A 23,033-nucleotide genomic window follows, 5' to 3' on the forward strand; every position below is an offset into this window, starting at 1 on the left:
TTTCACCTCGGCACCGTCACCCCTCCCACTCCCTAAAACCCAAAACTGACCCCATTGATATTAAACTAGTAACCCCTTGTCCTAAATTGGCATCACCATCACAGTCACCACACCCTAATGGGCACTATCACCCTGCCCCAAACCCTTACTGACACTGTCATCCCTACCCATATTAGGAAAAAATAGATTTAAAGAATAAGAAAAAATATTTTCTCTTGGTTCGAATTTTTAATTTTTAATTTTTTTCCTCTGCTGGATTTAGTCCCAATTGGAAAGTTATTAGGAAAATTAAACCTTTATATTAGAATACTCAACTAATCGTTTGTAATAAAAAACAAGGGTATGACTTGGGTGCAACCTTGCACATGTGCGCACACCTGGGTCATGATCATTGCATGGCATACTGTGAGCATTCTTGGGTTCATGTCGCTGAAATCATGAGTGCACCTAATCAATGCCATTCATTTACGAGGAGAGTTGTTGTATCCCATTGCATAAAAAAACTTCCAATGGGAGAAAATCTCTCTTTAAGACCACGATTGTAATGTGCCTCTTCAGATTACACTATTATTTCTATTTTGATTATTTCGTTATACAAGTTAAGCTCTCTTCAAGACCTTTAAGGCTATTTGTAATAGTCTTGCAGCTGTACAAAAACATGAACTGATTAAGATAAAGTCTCCTACTTTTCACAGGCGTGGGACCTATATATGCTCCTTTTGTTACATCTTTGGCTAAATCTTTTTGTTACATTTGTGGCTAAACCTCCATATCTTACCTTTTCACAGTTTACTCCGTAGTCATAAATTTCATTTTCAAAATAGGATAAATGATGAACCTCCTCTAGTTGATCATCATCAAGCATAATTTGTTGGACATTGTGGATGTGGACGTGGGAATAAAGGAGGGTGTTTTAATTTTCGTGGCCGTGGATTTGCACCAGCTGGCCTAAACCATCCCAACAATGGATTCTGACCTCGAGGGTTTAGGTGTAATCCAAACCCACATTACACACCTCGATTTCTTAGTTCTAATCTTAACCTTGGGAAGGTTTAAACTCCAACTCATCCTTGTTAACCTAGAGTTGCCCTCAATCTTCCACACCACCCTCCTCTTGCTACTCTTTACTCAAATGGAACTATCTCAAAACTAGCCTCCTTATCTGACAACTAATGATAATAGCGTCTATCTGTCAGATTTGTGGAAAATTAGGACATACAACTCGATAATGTTGGTATTGTTGGGACTTTTCTTATACGAATATGTTCCCCAAGCCTTAGCAGCCATTAATCTAAATGAGACTCAAGACCCAAATCTATATATAGACTCAGATGTGTCATCTCATGTGATCAATGATCCAGGTAAACTCAATATTGTTCGACCCTACACAGTTAACGATGTTATATATATATATATATATATATATATATATATATATATATATATATATATATATGTTGGGTAATGGTACTGTTATTCCCATTCATTATATTGGACATGCCTCATTTCCTTCCACAGTCAAGTTTGGTTGAAATTTGTTCCTGTGGTTTCTCAACTTGAGAAAAATCTTCTTTCAATTGCTTACTTGTGACAATGGTTATGTTTGAGTTTTCATCATCTAGTTTTCTGATTAGGATCATTGAATACAACAGAAAATATCAACGAGGCAAAAGGATAATTTTATGCCTTAAGAAAGGGTGCTACTGATCAAGATCTGGTGGAGCTCAAGTCAGGGAAGTTCTTAGAAAGATTATGACATCAACATTGAGGACATCTTCAATCTAAATCTTTGCATATTTTGCATTTGATATTTATTTTTGGCACATAAAACCTGATATTTACAATATATAGTTATCAAATGAAAAAAGGCAAGTGCTTGCCTCTTTCGAATACTCAGAAAATTTCTACATTTTTTATACGAAAGATTCACTATGATTTGTTGGGACCCTCACCTATAATGCCAGTTTAAAGATTTAAGTACTATGTGATGTTTGTTGATGATTTCATCTCTCGGGTTCACTAAATCTCTCTTATAATCGAAATCGGATTTTTATAACTTCCTTATTAAATTTCAAAAATTGGTAGAAAATCAGTCTAACAGCAAGATCAAGATATTTCAAAATGATGGAGGGGGAGCATTTACTCCTAATGCTTTTGTTGCTCACCTGGACTTATTAAGCATTGAGCATAGTTATCATGTTCTTGAACTCCAAAATAAAATAAAATTACTAAAGAACAACACAGACACATCATAGAAACTGTACTTAACATTGCTATTGAATCTAATATTCCTATCTGCCTTTGGGCTGATACTTTTACTGCAGTCGTTTATCTGATTAATCCCATGTTGTCCTATATATCGTCCTCTACACTTGTTTTTGAGACGCCTTATCATTAGTTATTTGGACTTCATCCTGATTACTTTGGGCTTCACATATTTAGTTGCAAATGTTTTTCATATTTCTATAACAATGTTGTATACTAACTCAGACCCGAATTTTATATATCCGTGTGTGTTCATTGGATACAAGCCTATTCATAAGGGCCATCGATGCCTACATCCACCTACCACTGGGCTTACATATCCCGTCACATGGTCTTTGACAATTATATTTTACTCTATACGACACAAGTTAATTTATATTTACATGTGCAGGATGAAGGATAATTAATCGCCTTTCCAAATATCTATGAGTGGTTCCATGGCCATCCAATAGTGGATCCTACAAATTATGTCTCCTCCTGGCAGACACTACAAATTTATCACATTTAAGTCAGCATTTGTCTCTACCTTCTCTGCAACAAGTGTTCACCTCTATTCCAACTAATAGCATCCCATCTCATCCTATTAACATGCACCCTTCTAGACCTGATTAATCTCCTATTGATCTTGATCGGTCGAACTCTAGCTAGTGTTGTATTAATGTTCAGCACTTAGGTGTTGTACTTAAATCTGCGTCATTATCACAAATAAAACCACCTCATTTGTCTAATAAAGATAGGTTGTCAGGATAATTGGTGGTTGATTTATCCTGTCCCTATTGTATCGTCTTCTCTTCTAATGACTCCAATTTTCATGCTATGCTTACAAGGAAAAAAGTTATGAGACAATCCATCAAGATGTTCTGAGCTTGCCCGCCATAATATATCCTACGATTTTTCAAAATGCTGCAAAACAGCTCTAAAAAAATCTCTTTGGGTTGATACAATGCAATAAGATCTCCAGGCCCTATATTATAATGATACTTGGGACCTTGTACCACACACTCCAAACATTAATGGTATCCATTATTGATAGGTCTTCAAAACAAAGCTTTGATTGCTCCATCCACCGACTTAAGGCTTGGTTAGTTGTAAAAGAGTTTACTCACACTACGTGAAAAATGGAAAAAAAGGACAGATTTAGTCTTTTAATCAAAGCTACCACTATCCACTTAGTTTTATTTGTGGCTACGGTACTTCAGTAGCTGATTCGATAACCGGACGTGAACAATGTGTTCCTACATGTTTTTTAGGAAACTGTGCATATGGAGCAATCACCTTATTTTTCTTACCCTCAATTTTCTAATATGTTTGCCTTCTAAAAGAAGTTTTTTTTTTTTTTTTTATTTAAATGGAATTAAACAAGCTTTTCATTCCTAGTTCAATCATTTTTCACTACATCTACTTTATTTGGATTTCGTTTGTAGCCGAGCAGACTCTTTATTTATTTTACGAAGTTCAACTGATACTCTTCTCCTTCTTGTGTATGTTAATGACATTATTGTGATGGTAGCATTAATGATCTACTGTTCCACCCAATTGATCAACTAAGTGAGGAATTTACATTAAGGGCATGTTTGATTTGTTGTATTTACATGGAATTTGAATACAATTTAGCATTTAATATTACTTACCTTTGTAAAAATTGGATTTAAAATGTTAACAACTTTGGTAGGTCCTGACTAACAAAACGAGGCCCCTGGATAATAGGTGGCAAAACTCTGTTGGCCCCCCATGATGCATACGTTTTATTCACATTGTTCATTCATTTTGTTAGATCATTTTAGGGCATGATCCCCAAACTGAGGTGGATCCAAAATTCAGTTTCAATGATGGGCCAACCATAATGTTTACTTGAGATCTAACCTATCCAAAGGGTTACATGGACATTTGATGTACTTGCCTATCTTGGTGCTTGGAGTCAAGTTGTTTGGTATGATTATACATGCTCGCACATATCACAAGCGACCAAAATCAAACCTAATGGCAACAGTTCCATGATGATATATATTACCAAACCTCCGTCGAATCTGGATCCCACTGCTCAGATGGGATTCATTGCCCATTACCAGGCCAAAGGACCCACATCATCGAGGGAATTATTATTTTACCTGTAGCCATTAATGTGCCGAGAAAATCATGCAAATAAATACAAACTGATCACGTACAGGCGCCCTGCACCACAATAACCCCACAGTACATTTTCAGCGAAAAAAAATATCATCCTTCCCTGGTGATTATTTATTTATTTATTTATTTATTTATTATTATTTTGGGCAAACCCCGACCCAAAAGGATGCGGTTTGCGTCCTACCCCCGCCGGTCTCTAGCCTCGAAGGGGCAGTTTTGCGGGTGGACCCACTGTGATCTATCGGTATATCCACGCGGTCCATCCTTCCCCTTAGATCATTTTAATATTCCTAGAAAAAAAATGAGGCAGATTCAACGCTCAAGTAGACCACAACAAATAATAAGCTGGGTTGCATTAAATGCACAAAGCAGTAGAGGTCAGTTGTATTAATTGCGAGAGTCATCTGTATTGTGGTCCACTTGAACGTTAGATTTGCCTAATTTTTTTAAATATGCCTTAAAATGATTCGATAGGAGGGATAGACGGCATGGATGAATCGATAGATCACAGTGGGCCCGCCTACGGAACTACCCTTTCGTGGCTAGAGACGGGCGGGGTAGGACGCAATCCCCGTCCAACCCAAAAAACTCTTGTGCCCATCCGGTTGCGGATTGAGGTTGCTACTGGACATTATTGTGGGCACCACCGTGATGTATGTGTTTCATCCATGCCGTCCATCCATTTCCCAGATCTACACCGTTCATCTATTTTTAGAGATCATTTTAGATCATTATTCAAAAAATGAATCATATCCAAAGATCATCTAGACCACACCACAAATAGCAGTGAAGATAATGATTTTTACCGTTAAAAAATTTGTAGGGCCCACCAGAACGTTTGTTTTCCATCCAATCTGTTCATAAGGTCACAAAGACCTGAATGAAGAAGGGAAAAAAATTTCATATTAATCCAAAACTTCTGTGACCCCAAAATGGGTATCAATGGTAGAAGTTCAATATCCCACTACTTTTTTCAGTGTTGTCTACTTCATAGTTAGATCTGTCTTATTTTTCTACTCAAGCCTTAAGACGATCTCGTCAAATGGATGGACGGTTTGGATACAACACGTACCTCATGATCGGACCCACAGAACTTGCTATATAGCCGGTGTGAGGTACACCAGCCAATCCGCTTCCCCATGTTGTATCCGTATGCACCTATCCCAGTGGTTAGATACACATGCTCGGTTTACTGTTCGTGGGGACTTTAATCTGATTGTCACATTATGTTCGAGTACATGAAATGAAACACTTCTTATTATCGGTCGAAGGGTCTCCAAAAAGATTTTACGGGTTTAATGGCGAAGTGTTGGTTTTGACGGTCAGATTTAGCATCTGGACGGTCATTTTTAGTCGATGGCTGCTAAAAAGGGAGTGGATTAGGTGCGGCCGGGGCCTCACCCAAGACGGTGCAGCCCTTACCATGGGGCCTACCTTGATGTTCCTATTCTTTTTTTCTTTTCTTTTTTTTGTTAGCTTGTTAGTACACCCCACTGTCAGTTCACACTTCACTGTTAGCCACCCCCTATTCTATATCCACGCCGTCCATCCATTTTGCTACATCATTTTAGGATGCAAGCCAAAATTGAAGCAGATTCCAATTTGCAGGTGGACCATACTACAGGAAACAGTTGTGATTAACCATTAATGAGCCACAAAAGATTTGGATCAAGCTGACATATGTTTTCTCCATTCATCCAGGTATCAGTGACCTTATCAAGAGATTGGACGGCAAATAAACATTACAGTGGGCCACAGGAAGTATTTAATGGTAGGGTGTTCAATCGCCACTATTTCCTATACTTTGGTCTACCTGAGATTTGGATCTTCTTCATTTTTGGGTTCATGCCATAAAATGATCTGGCAAAGTGGATGGATGGCATGGATATAGAATACATGCACCAAGGTGGGCCCCACTGTCTTGGATGAGGCTGGGGCGTACCTAATCCGCTTTCTCGTTAAAAGTGGCATATTAAACAATCATTTGGCACCATAGATTTGTGGAATTTGACGGTATTTCGAATCCATCATTGTTTAGCACGGTGGATTAGACGGTATCTCAATGATGAATTTGGCAATTCCTCCCTTTTGATTGGATTACCGATCATCTTCTTTTTTTCTTTTCTTTTTTTTTTTCCACTCATTTTTTAAAGCATAAGTCACATACTCACATACGTAACATGTGTCACTAGACTATTGATCTATTCTTCATGTGTCCCGTTAATGATATTCCAAAACAATCATATTATGAACTGCATTATTAAAATTATTTCTAGAAAATTATCTTGAGTAGTCCAAACATTGTCCATATAAATCAATGGTAAAAACTATTGGTTGGCTGCGCAGTTATGATCTTATATTGTGAGCCCATCCATTGGTAAGAATTTCATCACTTTTTGTCAAAGTATATATTTTAATAGGTTTATTATTATTATTGTGTCAAACATCACATATTTACACTAACGAAATTAAAGTTGATTTAGTAATTAAATTCAAACTCTTGTACATATATTACATAATTAAGGTGCATAGTTATTTTTGAATCACATGAGATTTTGAATCCATGTTCCCGAATACAATGGGACAATTAGGATCCAGGATTACGAAAGTGCGGTGCCCAACGAGACCTATGGCTTGTAGCATCTTAATAGTTGGATCTGATCATCAACGATTCCCTAGGATACTTAGTATGATAGGAAGTGCGGAAGTGTGAGCCCTCAAGATCTGACAGTCTACACAATATGAAACCTTCACAAAGCCGAAGATGAACGGTCTAGATCCAGTGACCAGCCTATTCATTATTGGAGCATATGGGTCTAATTACTCCTCTAATTCTACGGTATAGATGACCCCGGATTACGATTTATGGCTTAGATCGTCCAAGGATAAGCTAAACGGACAATTTTCTATAAATCACTATTCATCTTTTTACTCTCATTATTCCTTAATCTCTTTTCACGAGAGACTCTTATCCTATTTATACGAAAGGATAGGGAGTTTGGATGAGACCAAAAATTATCTGGTCTTATCCTCATCTCCTCCTTTTAAATTCAAATTCAAACTTGAATTTGAAATCCTTCTACTATCGGAAGAGGCCTAAACTCACGGGGACCCACCCACTAATGATTGCCCACCAGGGGGCCCCACTAGCGTATGTCCAACATCTCCTACTCAATCACATTGTGAGATAAACACAAAAATTTGTCCATCTAACTCGCTTAATAACAATCAAAACCAAATATTGCGATCAAAAGAATCAAAGGCGTGAGACTAGTTGGATCATCGTAATCTTCTCGCAGGTGTTAAAGTACTAAGTAAGGCTGAAAGTTGGGCAGTTTGAACCCGAACAACCTGTGACCGACCCGACATTTGGTTGGGCTTGGGCAGGATGTATTAGTCTGATCTCAAGCTTGGGCTATACAAAAACCAACCCGATAAAACTTGGGTTGGGCTCAAGTTAAGGTCTTGGGTTGCCTGACCCAACCCGAACCCGATCAATATCGAAGTTATTATAGATTATAATTGAGTGTGGATCGTATATGTTAAAGACATAGGAAATTTCGGTGTTGTCGGGTCTCATTGGTCCACATCATTTCCGATGACTAGAGCCGTAAGACCCGTGTCCTAATCCTACTCGTTGCTTCCGCGGTCCTTCCGGTCAAGTTCCGTCAACCTTCGTACCATATCCAGTGTTTGCACACGATCCTAGGCCAGGTTCCGCGCACCGATAACGGCTTGATCTGAAAGTGGTATCATAGCGACCGCTCCGTCGCTGCGGTTCCAACGCCGCGTCTTGTGCGTCAAACCGACGCTTAGATCATAAGTTGGGGACTATGCATTATAATGGCCGTGGACCGCGTATTGCGGGGCCCACCTATTCCATGTGGCACTAATCTCTAGGAAATTATGAGAACGATGACATCACCCTACCCTAGCTATAGTCACCCTACCCTAGCTATAGCCACCCTACCCTAGCTATAGCCACCCTACCCTAGCTATAGCCACCCTACCTACCCCTATCCCTTCTTACAAGCATTTAATGCTAGCCACCCTCTCTTACAAGTCATTATTACCTACCTAAGCTACTCTCCCTCTCTCTTATCTCTCCCTCTCTCCTTTATTTTTTTTCATTCCTTCATTTTTTTTCAAAGCAACAAACCCATACGTATGAGACCCTCTCCCATTTCTCCCAAGCTACTTGTGTGGCCCACCTTTCCCACCCCTTCATCTCTCATCTCAACCATCCATTTCCCATCTTCCTCCATCAAAGAGTAGCACAAGGAGCTAAGGAAGCCAAGGGAGCAAGAAGATCAAGCGGTGGGTGTTTGGATAGGATAGTTTTTGATGTTTTTAAGATGGGCCAAGTGAGGCCAACCGATTAATGGTTTGGATCTCACTTTGGACCCTAAGATGTGGCCGATGGCCCACTTGGATCATCACGATCATTCCATGATGGGGCCATTCTCCATGGACCCCATCATGATGTTTACTTTCTTGCATATTTAGGGTCATCTAGACCATCTAATTTAGTGGAGAAGGGATCTCCACCGTTGGATCTAACTTTAATGGGCCCACATGTAATGAGACCCACTTGATGTATGATTTAGTGCAAGGGAGGGCCCATAGTGCCGGGGCCCCTCCATCACGCGGATCCCACCCTCTATCTCTCTATCCCTCTCTCTTTTATTTTATTTTCTTTTATTTAGTTATTATTATTTTTTTTTGAAATGATAATGAGTTTGTGTGGCCCACTTGAATGGACCCCACCATGAGGTAGGTATACTATCCAAACCATTTATAAGTGGGGCCCATCTTATATGTGTAGTACCTATGACTTGGTGGCCCACCTAAGCAGGGCCCACCTCCAACATTTGTGCCCAAGTCCAGCGTCCAGGGACGCTGGACGTTTGCTGGAAAAGAAACACAAATGCAAGCTTTTTCCCTAAGCTTGGAATGGTCCACTCATGTAGGCCCCACCTTGATGCATGTATTAAATCCACACCATCCATTCCCTTCCCAAGCTCTTTTTAGCCGTTGACCTGAAAGATGGGATCCATCAGACCTTCAGGCGGGCCATACCGTAGCAAATGGTGGTTTACGCCATTGAAACCTTCCCTAAACTTTTTATACGTTGAAATATGCCCAATATTGGGCTTGGTTTGCTTGTCTTGAGCCATAGAGGGCTACTGGACGGAGTGGATCTGATGTGGACCCCACCTATGAAAAACAGTAAGATTACAAAAATAAAATAAAATAAAATAAAATAACGGCAATAGGTTGAGGACGCTTTTGCTGCCAAGTCCAAAGGGCACTGTAGCAAGCAGCGTCCAACTTCTTGGAAATGGCTGAACAGTGGGTCTCACCACAGGTCCCACTGGGGTATTGACAACCACACCAGGTCTCCTTTGAGTTGGTCATAGAACCTCACCTTTGAAACCCATTTGGGGTCCACAGTTTTGGATCGGGGTGAAAACTTCTCCCACCCTCTATCTAGGCCCACTTGGCCTTATCAATGGTCTGGATGGATTATAAACATTATGGTGGGCCCCACTTGGAGCCCACATTGATGTATGTGTTTCATTCCCACCGTCCGCCTGGACGGTGGACGTAGGCCACTGTGATGAGTGTGTGGGCCCACTGTGATGTGTGCGTGTGTGTGTATATATATATATATATATAATATTATATTTCATATAACATTATATGTATTATGTATACATATATTATATACTATATATATAATATACACTATATTATATGTATATATTTGTACTAATGTTGAGGCCCGTGATTGAGGCCCACCTTGATAAATAGGTAAGGCCCACCTCAGTACTTGTGACCCATGGGTCGAGGCCCACTTTGATGTATATATAAGGCCGATGGGTGGAGGCCCTTTATATGTTTCAGGGGCCCATGGGTCGAGGCCCATTTGATGTAATGGGGCCAATGAGTTTAGGCCCATTTGATGTGCACATGGGGCCCAATTGGTGAGGCCCATTTGATACGTATAAGGCCCAGGTGAGTAGACCCATTTGATGTACATATGGAGCCCAACTGTCGAGGCCCATTTGACACGTGTAAGGCCCATAAGCTTAGGCCTATTTGATATGTTCCGAAGCCCCCGGGTTATAGCCCATTGCAATGTACATAAGGCCCATTGGTGTGGCCCACTTAATGAGTATAAGGCCCATGTGACTTGGCTAATTTGATGTATTTAAGGGCCCAATGGATGTACCTAAGGTCCATTGCAATGTGTGATCCCAAAATAGCTTATGAAATGATATTTGTGGCAGTCGTGCCTTGGGAGCAATGTTGGTTTGACGTCCACATTGTAAGTGTAGTGTGGTTAAATGTCCGCATTATGACTTTTCCTTGGGCCACTGTTAGGCCCATATGTGTAATGTGTAGGCCGTCTAGGCCCACCTTCGTTATGTACATCATCCATCCTATATAGCATGTTTAATTCCATGATTCATGATCATATGCATCATACGTATGCTTGATATGAGAAATGACTGATCATAGCATATGCCTTTGGGCAGATTGTTTAGGGGCTCCCGTACAGGGGGTGTTGCCCTACATGAGCGCATGATACGCGCAGGATTGCTGTATGACTGGATAGTGTGATTCATGCATTCGCATTGTGTGATATGGTTACTATACGCCCTAGCGACATCAGGGTCGTAGCCTTCACAGATGTATCGTGGTTGGCAGGATTGGATACCGGAAATGCTGTTCTACATGGGGTGCGATAGATATCCTGGGTGAAAGTCCCTAAACCCTTATGGTACCAGGAGGTTGCTCCAACGCTGCGAGTGGGTGCATGAGCGCCGGGTGCCGATTACGACGGTTGCGCTTTTCACTGTGTCGTGGTCGGTTGGAAGGGGGTGCGGCCTTACCCGCTCGAGAGTAGGGGGCAATGCTAGCCTGAGTCTGACCAGCTCGAGGAATGGGTCCGCTATTGACGAGCCGAGCCCGATATTGGCAGGCGGATAGTGAGGTCTTTTCCACTCACCTTATTGCGCGCGATGGGGCGGCAATCGGCTTGGAGTGTACTAGACCCCAGTGATATTTCAGATTTTTGAGCTGTATTGATATGTGGGATTAGATGAGGATTTGCATGCTTGAGTTGCATTTCGCATTGCATGGCCTTGGTATGGCCGACATCATTCTTTGCACTGCATGGCCTTGGTACGGCTAATGGGATTCTTAGCATTCATCAGCATGTTCCGCATTACTCTGATACTGCATAACTACATTACCACCTTGAGCATACACTTTCACCACCCTCTAAGCTTTCTATAAGCTTATGCACGACCGTTGCGTGCAGGTGACGTTGGATCACAGCAGCGCTGAGGCTTGGGCACGTAGCTGATCTTCTTTTGGAGTTTTGGTCTATCTTCATTGTATTTCCCTTATGCTCATTGTACTGTAAAGTTTTTGATTATAGTGGAAATGTGATGGAGTTTTTGGTTGTTGTTTGTGGGTTATGCCTTTGGTTATGCTTATTACGAATCAAACGAATGTTAAAAATCCTCCTTGTAGCATCCCAGGATCGGAACCTGGCGAATGGGCGCTGGGAGCCGAGAATGGGGTTCTACGGAGGCTGTCGGCGCTAGATTCGGCGATCGGGAATTTTGTGAGCCCAGTTTTCGAGTTTGGGGCGTGACAAATATGATAGAAATGTTGGATTTCTCTCTCCCAAATAGATTGTGTGCTACACAACACGACTTTTAAATGACTAGTTGTCCTATATTTTAGCTTGTTTGTTTATAATAAATGAAGTTTTTTGCGATAAATAACAACATATATAATTAATAAAATTATAAATATAAAAAATAAGACGTGTATTGAAATATAATAAACTAATGTAATCATTAAAATATTAGCATGAATTCACTCGAGCAACCCGGTCAACCTGTGGGCTTAGGCTGAGAATTCCCAACTTGAGGTTGGGTTGGGTTGGGTTGAGGTACATGAACCTTAGCTTGGGCTAGGGTTGGGCACCAACCTAACCCAACTGACTTTCAGCACTCAATAACCCAAGCTTTACAATGCCTGTCTTAGTCCACATGACCACACCAGATGGAGTTAACTCCCAATCTGGAGTACTCGGCCAACATACATACTTATCCAACTTATCGAATTATTTTGAAAACTTGATTTTTCACAAACTTCGACTAAAATCGATTTAAAGCAATACGCGCGCACACACACACACACACTTTTAAGAAAAAATATTATTTACAAAAGTCTAATAAAAACAACTCGATACTGCTCACGGATAAGTCTTCAAATGCGTATTATAAAAACTTCATGTAGCTGTCATGGGATCTTCCCCACGCAGATGTATAATTTGGAATTAATCAAGCCATTTTCCTAGCGCAACTGAGTCTGACCAATTAAGGACCTTTCGTCATAGTACACTAAAGTAGCGACACTCAATCTCATCCTCATATACACAAGAGGAGGGTAGCGAAAGACATAAAGAGTCACCTACGAGACAGGCTACTCGCACATTGCAATGAGTAGATTGAATCAAAGCAATCTGTAGGTAAAAGGTCTTAGCACGTGGCTACGATCCATGTCGTAAAGTAGATAATACTAGGTATATGTCGGGTCTACAATAGGCAGGTTATTCTACATGAGGTATGACTCATCTCATAACCTCATGACCTGGTTATTAATTTAGGTCATAATATTGATCACGTGAAAAGGAATGGTGCGATTATGTTATTCGACTTGATTAGTCTTATCTTTAATCTTTTAAGATTGTAGGCGGATATGACTCACTCATATCCTTCTCCTTTATTATTCACAATAAAGAGAAGTCCATACCCTAGTGTATGAACATCGCCCCAAATATATCTCTTGTATAATCAAAGTTGGTCAACCCGTGCGAATGGGTGACCGGCCAACCAACAAAAAATATAAATCCTACATGATCTCATGGAAAATGCTAATGATCTACTTACCTAATTTATATTAGTACTATATACTGAATAAATAGAATGCGTTATTCATTAATGAAAGATTAAAGGTACTAAATACTAGCATATCACTCAAGCTTTACTTAATCTCATATGTCTGACGTGAACCTGAAATAGATCTCTGGCTATAAGTTTTGTCATGGAATCAACCATCATTTTCTGAGTAGAAATGTAGCTGAGGGCGACCTTCTTATCTCTCAATTGATCATGAACGTAATGATACTTGATCTCAATATGCTTGGACTTCTGGTGGTGTTTAGAGTCCATTGCTAAATAAATGGCAGAAGTATTGTCTATCTTCAGCGATATAGGCTGACGAAAGCTCGGTACAACATCCATACCTAGTAAAAATCTGTAAACCCATACACACTCCTTAACTGCAGCATAACATGCAATGTACTCGGCCTCCATAGATGAAAGAGTTGTGGATGTTTGTTTCTTACTCGACCATGAGATAGCTCCCCCTCCGAGTAAGAATACATATCCTGAAGTAGACTTTCTCTCGTCGGCGTCATTATCCCAAGCAACATCAGAATATCTTTTGAGCTTAAGGCTTGTACCTTCATAACACAACATTACGTCTTTTGTTCCCCTGAGATAGCGTATATGTTTAATGACTTGCTAATGAGACTGTCCTGGGTTACTCTGATAATTGTTGACTATGTTAACTGCATATCTAATATCCGTTCTAGTGCAAAGCATAACATACATTAAGCTCCTTACTATGCTTACATAAGGTACTGAGGACATGGTCAAATTTTCAGTTTCAGTCTAGGGACACGATTTTTTATCTTACTTGGTAGCTTTATCAATAGAGGTTTTAACAGCTTTTGAATTTTTTATCCTAAACCGCTCTAAGATCTTTTGTATATAAGTGACTTGAGACAAGCCTAAAAATTTATCAAGGCAATCTCTGATGATTTTTACCCCAAGAATAAAGTTGGCTTTACCAAGATCTTTCATCTCAAAGTTTGAAAATAGCCAATCTTTAGTCAATATCAATAATTGCATATCATTACCAATAAGTAGGATATCGTCTACATATGAAGATAGTATCAGAAAAGATCTTCCAGATCGCTTCATATATACACAATTCTTGACTCATTGTGAATCCGAAGGTAGTGATGGCTAAGGGGAACCTCATGTACCATTAACTTGAAGATTGCTTTAGCACAGATAAATTTCAGCAGTTTACATACTTTCCTCTAATTCTTTTTGTCGACATATCCTATGGGTTGTTGCGTGTATATTTCGTTATTTAAGTCATCATTTAAGGATATGACTTTTCTATCCATATGATATAACTACAAGTCTAAACTTGTAACAACGGACAAGATAATGAAGATTGAGCATAATTTCTCCCAGTAATTAACACTTTCTTTCTATGTGAAATCTTTAACAACTAAACATGCTTTCTAATTGTTCACTATGCCATTTGTCTTTCATTTTTTCTTGAATACCCACTTATTGCCTATCACTTTATGATTAAGAGAAATCTATAAGTTCCTAAACTTTATTCTTCTTCATGGAAGCGATTTCTTCATCCATAGCAGTTACCAATCGGTCGAGTTAGAAGATAATAATACATCCTGATAATAATCAGGTTCATCATTATCAACCGTAACACAAGAGAATGTCAGTCCCTCAATATCGAAGTATCTTCGGGGTATCAATCCTTTTTCGCTTCGATGTAACTCAGGAGTCTGCTGTGATGTTCCCCCACTGTCCTGATAAACTATAGGAGCATCATCATTTTGAGAAGCAGAACTCCCACTCTCCTAAGATACATCAGGTATTTCAAAAAGTTCTATATGAGCATCATCGGCTAGGGTATCTATCTTCAAAGAAGGTCACGTCCCAAGATTCTACCTCAATCTATTGTCCATGATCCTCATAAACTAGAATATATCCCTTTAGATGCATGGGGTACCTTATGAACACGCATTCAATGGTTTTACTATCAAGTATACCTCTATGCGGAGCAGGTAGAAAAACATATCCCAAATATCTCCAGGGGTGTAGGTTGGCTAAAGAAGGAATATTCCTAGACCACATCTCATATGAGATCTTAAGAATGGATATGGATGTGACTCAATTAAGAACATAGATGGCTGTTAACAGTGCGTCTCCCCGGAATGTGGTAGAGAGATTGGCTTATGCTATCATCGATCTAACCATCTCCAATAGTTCTTATTCCTTCTCTTTACAACACCATTTTGTTGTGGAGTGTAAGCCATTGTGTACTGCCGAATAATGTCAATGTTTTCACAATATGATTTAAATGTTTCAGATGTATACTCACTACCTCTATCAAATCAAAGAATTTTAATCTTTTTCTCAAGCTGATTTTCTACCTTAACTTTATATTTAAGAAAATAATCAAAAGCCTCAAATTTGTGTGAGATGAGATACAAATATCAATAGCGTGAGTAATCGTCAATGAAAGTAACAAAGTATTGACATCCATTTCTGGCATGTACATTAAAGGGTCCATAAATATCTAAATGAATTATCTCTTGTGGGTCTATGGACCTAGCCGCTTTAGGAAATGGTTTCTTCGAAGTCTTCCCGAACACACAATGTTCACAAAATGATAAATCAACTTTGGATAAGGTATCTAACAGACTAGAACGTACTAGTCTTGTCATACGATCCTTTTTAATGTAACCTAACTTCGCGTGCCATTTTAAAGATTCAGATAGTACAGTTTTATTCGATATAGTAACATAAAGCAAGAGGTGCATTATCACTATTTATGTTCATAATAAATAAATTTAAAATTAAATTTTCCTATAAAAAGATGAGGTTATTTAGTCATAAAGAAACTCGTGTCCCAAATAAACGAATATCAAAACCATCAAATAATAACCTAGAAACAAGAATTAAATTCTGATGCATGCCCGGTGCATAAAGAGTATCACAGATGATTATTGTTCGCCCCATGCACCTACGAAGATGGTAAACACTAATCCTTTCTACGTCTTCAACAGTGTTATTTCACATATACACCTTGTAACTTCCCTTGGCTACAGGTCGGAATTCCTCGAATCCTTGACAACTTCGTGTCACGTGCTTTATTACACCTGAATCCAAAATTCACTCGTTAGATATAGTATCAATGGAAAGAATTTCAAAACAAATGCCTACATATAAAGTATCTAGTGACTTAGGAATTATCATTTTTTTATGGGCACGCTGTCGAGCATAATGACTGGAATTTCAGCAAACGAAGCAGATTATGTTAGCCTTTTTCTGCTTCTTCTTTTCATTCCCTTTCTTGAGATTTGGAGGAGGTATTGCAGACTTCTGTTCTTGGTTATGCTTTTTCAGCTTCTTGCGAGCTTTGAACCGTTTCTTTTTAATTTTTCACTTATGGGTCTCTGCTGCAAAGGTTTTGGCCAAACCTATCTGAATTGCATTCATTTCAACCTCTCGTACCAAATGGCCACAAAAGTTTTTGAACATAGTGATAAAATCGATATGGTTCAGAATTCTTTTGATTAGGGCCCAAGATTCGAGTAAGGAATGGTGCATTGCTATTATCTTTTGATTTTTAGTCAATTTGCACCTAACATTCTTAAGGGCACCTATCATCTGCTCCATCTTATGGATATAATCTTTGATGGGGCAGTCAACTGGCATCCTATACTCCTGAAATTCTAATTCCATTGCCCAAACTTTTATATCTGACTTCTACGTATAGGCTTTGTCAGTGCTTCCCAGATTCCTTTAGCGATGTCATGCACTTCATATGTTGGTATGAATTTTTTTTGCATAGTGCTAATTAGGACATTACGGGCAGAACGATTCTGTTTATGCCACTTAGTGTAGCAGTTCATTGTAACCCTATGTTTTCGTAAATTTCCGTTCTCAGCCACTATAGATTTCTTTTGAACCTCATCGAGTGTATGTGATATGTCATCCTCGTCTAGAAGGCTTCACACCGCGCAGGACCAGTCTTCGTAATTGTTACCATCGAATTGTTGTCCTTTGAGCTGTTAAGTGATTAATGCTTTGGTGGCTATCTGTACATTGCATCAAATATCACTACTTAGCTATGATATAAGGTATTGACACTAATCATCAGCATTTATATGAATTATTTAAATTTTCAAGGTACAAAAGTAGTTAACACATCTTAACGAGATCTAAAAGTCCACATAAATGAATGGGTGGTGTAGATCAATTCAGTTCTCTTTTTAAAATGAAATTGATGTTTTTATAAGAATATATTTGTATAACGTGCAACCTTCCATTACATGTTGGATGCATCATTTGGTGGAGGAGAATTAACTCTCACTCAAGTTATGCACAACCTTTATATTTAGGGAGCGTACTAGCACTAAGTTTTTTATTTTTTAATGAAAAATGAAGAGGACTTAAATCTAATCACATCAAGCCTAATTATATCACACATATAAACATTATCATCAGATTAAAAAAATAAATAAAGTGCTTAACCATAAAGAGGATGCTTTCATCACCAGTGATCGTGACCATTAGCGATGGATCCGATCATTACCATTAATGATCATTGTTGATGATGGATGTTAATGATCTCTAGATCACTAATTCTTAAAGCAGATTATATCTACACCATCCATTCGATTTGCTAGCTCATTTTAAGCATGAGCCCAAGAATGAAGGAATGAAGCATATTAAAATCTTGAGGAGACCACACAACAGAAAACAGTGGGAAAATGACATTCACCGTTGAAACGTTCCTGGGACCCACAGTGATATGAGGGCCCATCTAAAGGATAGATTAGATGGATGAGCATCTAAAGAATGACAATCCACATGATGGCCAACTAGATCAACAGTCTAGATCATAAAACATGCTTTTCACGTTTACCATATGGATGGAGCTGCATAGAACTTGCATGTCGCTACATGTGTAAATGCAAAAAATCTGCTTTCTTTCTGCCATGAAAATATGTATTTGTGGCCTAAAACATGCCATTGGCACCTGAAATGGGCTCACTACAACATAGAATGAAAAATGAGAAATATAAGCCGTTGATGTGTGGGACAGGCACCTACTAGAAGTGGGGTCCACTCGAGTTGCTATCATCATACACCTGACCTTTAGTGTACATATGAGGTGGGCCACCAAAAGTCCTTGGACTTCCAAAGCCCCTTATGTATGATGTTGAATCTTTCCTTTCATAGACAAGTAAGAGTCAAGCAGGTCCACCATTAGTTTATTTTTAATTATGCACAAAACATCACTTATAAATTAAGAGTTGCAATTCAATTACATTGTGCATCCAAACATGCCCGTAGGCTGGATCCACTACATTGTCATATGTGGGGCCCACCGCCACGCGGTGGGCATGCAATCATATCTATCCCTCACACACGCGCATCCGCTCAGGTTCTGCTTGGTTCCCAAAAATCATGCCAATCCAAAACTAAAATGGGCCTCGCCACAGGGAACAAATTTTTTTTTTTTTTTTTGTGTACCATTTGATCCAACATGATGAATGGACAACTCAAAGTTCTGGCCATAATGTCACAATGATAGAGTGAGTCTGTCCTAATGAAAGTGGACCATTGCACATCTAAGGCCCATCTAATAGATTGTCTAGATCTTGCACACGTGCTAGGGGTATTGTCCTAAAATTAAGTCACGTCTTATATACCATATCTGATTAGAAAATCTTGTTTAGATAAAACCTCTGCTTGATCAAAGGGTTCTTACCTGATGAAGACGTGGGACATTGATATGTCCATGCGAGGTCCATCCAATGAACGCTATAGATCTTGTAGACGTGTCATGTGTATGGCTTTTAGATAAGGACTCAAGATTTCTCAAATCCGTGGGGATTTTAGAGATATGTTGATGTTATTATGCACATATGTTGTGAGTGCAAGATCCAAGCCGTTCATTAGGAGGGCATGAATAGGCCTCAGAACATAACCCAGTACTACTTCATGTCCCAAGAAAATGGACGACTGAGATATACAACAAACTGTCTACACTTAATGAACACCTCTAGCTTGCATTTCGACTGAAGAGCTACACCATGATTGGATTAGGGAAAAGGATAGACTCATTCTTCATGAACATGTCTAGTCCCAAATTCAGGCTGATCTACTCATCAGGTGGCAAAAAAAAAAAAAATAAAATGTGCACATTTTTTTTAGTTTGTCAAAGTTTAGCCCATCTTATGAGTGGATTGCCATATTTATGGCATACACATGCTTTAAGGTTACCTGCAAATCAAGGAATCTGCAACTGAGCATTTTCTCATTTCTAACAGCTCGTGTTAAGATGTACAAATCCATAATATAAGCGGGCTACTTACCTTTCGTGATGAAAATATTAAATCAGAGATACGCCGTTGAGTTGCTTTGATACCATTGATAGGAAATGCGTAAGTGTGAGCCCTCAAGATCTGACGGTCTACACGATATGGAACCTTCACAAAGCCGAAGATGAACGGTCCAGATCTAACGGCCTGCCTATCCACTATTGGAGTAGATGGGTCTAATCACCCCTCTGATTCTACGATATAGATGGCCCTGAACTACGATATATGGCTTAGATCGTCCCAAGGACAAGCTAAATGGACAAATTTCTATAAATCACTATTCCTTTTTCTCTCGTTATTCCTTAATCTCTTTTCACGAGAGAGCCTTATCTTATTTATAGGAAATAATAAGGAGTTTGGATGAGACCAGAAATTATCTGGTCTGATCCCTATCTCCTCTTTTTAAATCCAAATTCAAACTTGAATTTGAAATCCTTCTCGTAATGGAAGAGGCAGGAAGAGTCCTAAACTCATGGGGACCCACCCACTGGGCCCCAATGGCCTATGTCCAACATAGTAGCCCCTTCTTAATATGGATATGGTCAGACTGTGCATCTGGGCTTGCGATCTTCCACTAAAGGGGGCTGGAAAGATATCTAATAACCTTTGTTAAGGTCAAAATCTAGACCTTCCTCCACTCAAAGCTGCAAACTCGAAGCGGTCCTTGGTCTTGCACAGAAAGGTGAGCAAAGGAGACCTTGGCTTAAACAGGGGACCCTCCGATGCCTAAGTCAGGATAGGGAATTTGGGTCTAAGTTGCATAATGTAGAGAGAGGGTGTAAGATATCGCGTACCTGTTGCAATGGGGTCCCTTGGTATTTATTCCTAGCTCAAACAAGCGGATATTGCAATCATGGATATATCATCCACAATCTTTGGATGACGTATCGCATCGTGTCTTAATGGGGCGTATCACTGGGCGTGATCTTCGGCCCATGTCCATACTTAGGCTGATTTCCCAGCTCGGTACACTGGGCTCATGGTCAGAAGGTGCTCATCCGAACTCGGACTCATCCTGTCCAAGTCTGCGGCTGAGCATTAGTAGTCAGGGCTCATAGTCGAGGTATTGGGATCGGAGTCTGTCGAATGTGCCTGTTCTGGGCCTCAGTCCTCGGCCTCTAGGTCAGGGATAAGTCATGCTCGGCTGATTCACAGACATAGGTCTTCGGATGAGGATTTCTGCTTGGAGTCATGACTCATTAAGGGAGAGCTCGGTTCTACCAAACCGCCATAACTCAAGAGTCGTGACAAACCCGAAGTGGTTTTTTCCTTCTGAGGCCTTCCTTTCGAGCTCTGAGCCCCAAATACTCGGTTTGACTTGTTCGGGTTGGATTTCCCCGTAACAGAAGCCCCCTACTCTCTTGGTCCAAGCTCAGACTTAGAGAGTAAATACCTTGGAAAATGACACGCCACTTTTACTCATGATGATGCTCGAGGTAACCAAAACGCAACTGTTGTGATGATTACGCTTCAGGATACGTGGGTGGTATAATGGCAGCAAACCTTTTGACTCTTGGCCTCTAAGCGAAGGACACGTGGCGGCGGTTACGATTCATAATCGGTGGAGTAGAGGAAGAGATACCACGTGTTCGTAAAGTTCCACGTGTCCCCTGGGTTCAGTGCCGAGTCGCCTCGACTTCGGAGACAAATGTCTGCAATGATGACGCTGGGCGATGGGGGGTTATATAAACCCTTCGACGCTCTCATTCATATTCTCCTCCTTTTGCACTATTGTTTTCCTGTTTTCTATTCCCTTTGCTCTTTTTCGAATCGCCTTCTCCCGAGAAAGGATTTTTCTTGCCGGATACAGGGTTTCTATCAGCTGGAGAGGGGGTTTTGCTCGGAAGAGGTCGCCAGAGCAGAGAAAGTTCCTGCTGGAGTAAATCGCCTTTAGCACAGTGAGTCCTACACCGCTTTAGCTTTTTCTTTCACCATGTCGAGTAATTCTGATGAAGTCTAAGAGATCCGAGGGTCGAGAGGGGACTCCGACCCAGAGACCACTAACTTGGGGATCGGAGACTCCGAGGGCCCCTTCGAGGCAATACCGCTAAACCCATTGGTCAAGCAGACTGCTAGTCCGAGTGCCAAGAGCTGAGGCAAGAGATCGAAGAGGCCACTTCGAGACCCAGCGGGACGGTCTTAGGCCAGCCCATCGAGGGTCAGATCAAAGGAGGAGGTTCCCGGGGGCTCGGTTTTGATCAAGTCCTAGATGGCCCAAATTCGCACCATCTATCAAATCCTGGACTCGGTGCCCATCTGAGCTCCCTCTCCTACGGATCGACCAGGCTATCCTTCTGATGGGGAGATAGCCATATTCACCAGCGCTCTTCAGTGCGGCCTTCAACTTCCCATCCATCCATTTTTGAGTCAAGTTACCGCACAGCTGAGAGTGGCTCTGGACCAGCTAGCCCTAAACACCCGGCGGATCCTAGTCTCTACTTTCATCATCTGGCATCGGGGGAAGAATCAAAGACTGACGCCGGATGAGTTCTTATATTTGTATATGACAAAGTATGACAGGTCCAACCCGGCCTGGTATTACTTCTCGGCCAGACCCCCATGTACCCCGGGTCTGATAACCCAACTTCCCATCTCTAACAAAGATTGGAAAGGAAAGTGGTTCTGGGCGTCGGGGGAATGAGAAGCACCTGCCCCTAAGCTGGGCAGCCTGTGGTTCCGGGTCCCCACCAAATTCACCAATCTAGGTTGAGCGCTTTTCATTTTGTGTCACTTTCTTCATGTCTGACTCGTCTTTCCGTGTTCTAACTTGTATTCTGCCTCTGCTTGTAGTCCAACCAAAAGGGTCCCCCGACCTCTCTCCTCTCCAGCAGACTCAGGTAGCAAGAGCCAGAGTGCTTGGCACGGACCAGCGCATTTGGTTCGAACTCATCAGCGGGGAGAACCTCATGTCGTCCAGTTTTTACAGACTTCCTCGTCATCTTTTTGCTTTGGGTAAGCGGGGTAAGGGTCATGACTGTCTGATTATCCTTCTGCAGGTTTTTCTTAAGACTGATTTCTTTTCAGGCAGGAATGGAGGCAGGTGGCTCAAAGAGGAGGAGGTTAGTCATAGCGCTCCCTCCAATGAGCGTGGTCCTTGCCGTCGAGCCAAGAACGAAGATGATGACAAAGAAGAGGAAGACTTCTGCTGCCGAGCCTACCCCGGCCGAAGCTGAGCCTGCCCCATCTCCGACCCCAGTCGTCGAAGCGCAAGCCCTCGAAGCCCCCGTCAGAGCCGAGCCCATCATCATCTCGACTCCAACTCCTGAGGGGCAACCCTTCGAGGCTCCACCCCCAATTCCTACGTGCCCCCTTGGGATAGGGGAGAAGTCGTCGG

The sequence above is a fragment of the Magnolia sinica genome, chromosome 6 (genome assembly GCF_029962835.1).
Source record: "Magnolia sinica isolate HGM2019 chromosome 6, MsV1, whole genome shotgun sequence".
Taxonomy (NCBI): Eukaryota; Viridiplantae; Streptophyta; class Magnoliopsida; order Magnoliales; family Magnoliaceae; genus Magnolia; species Magnolia sinica.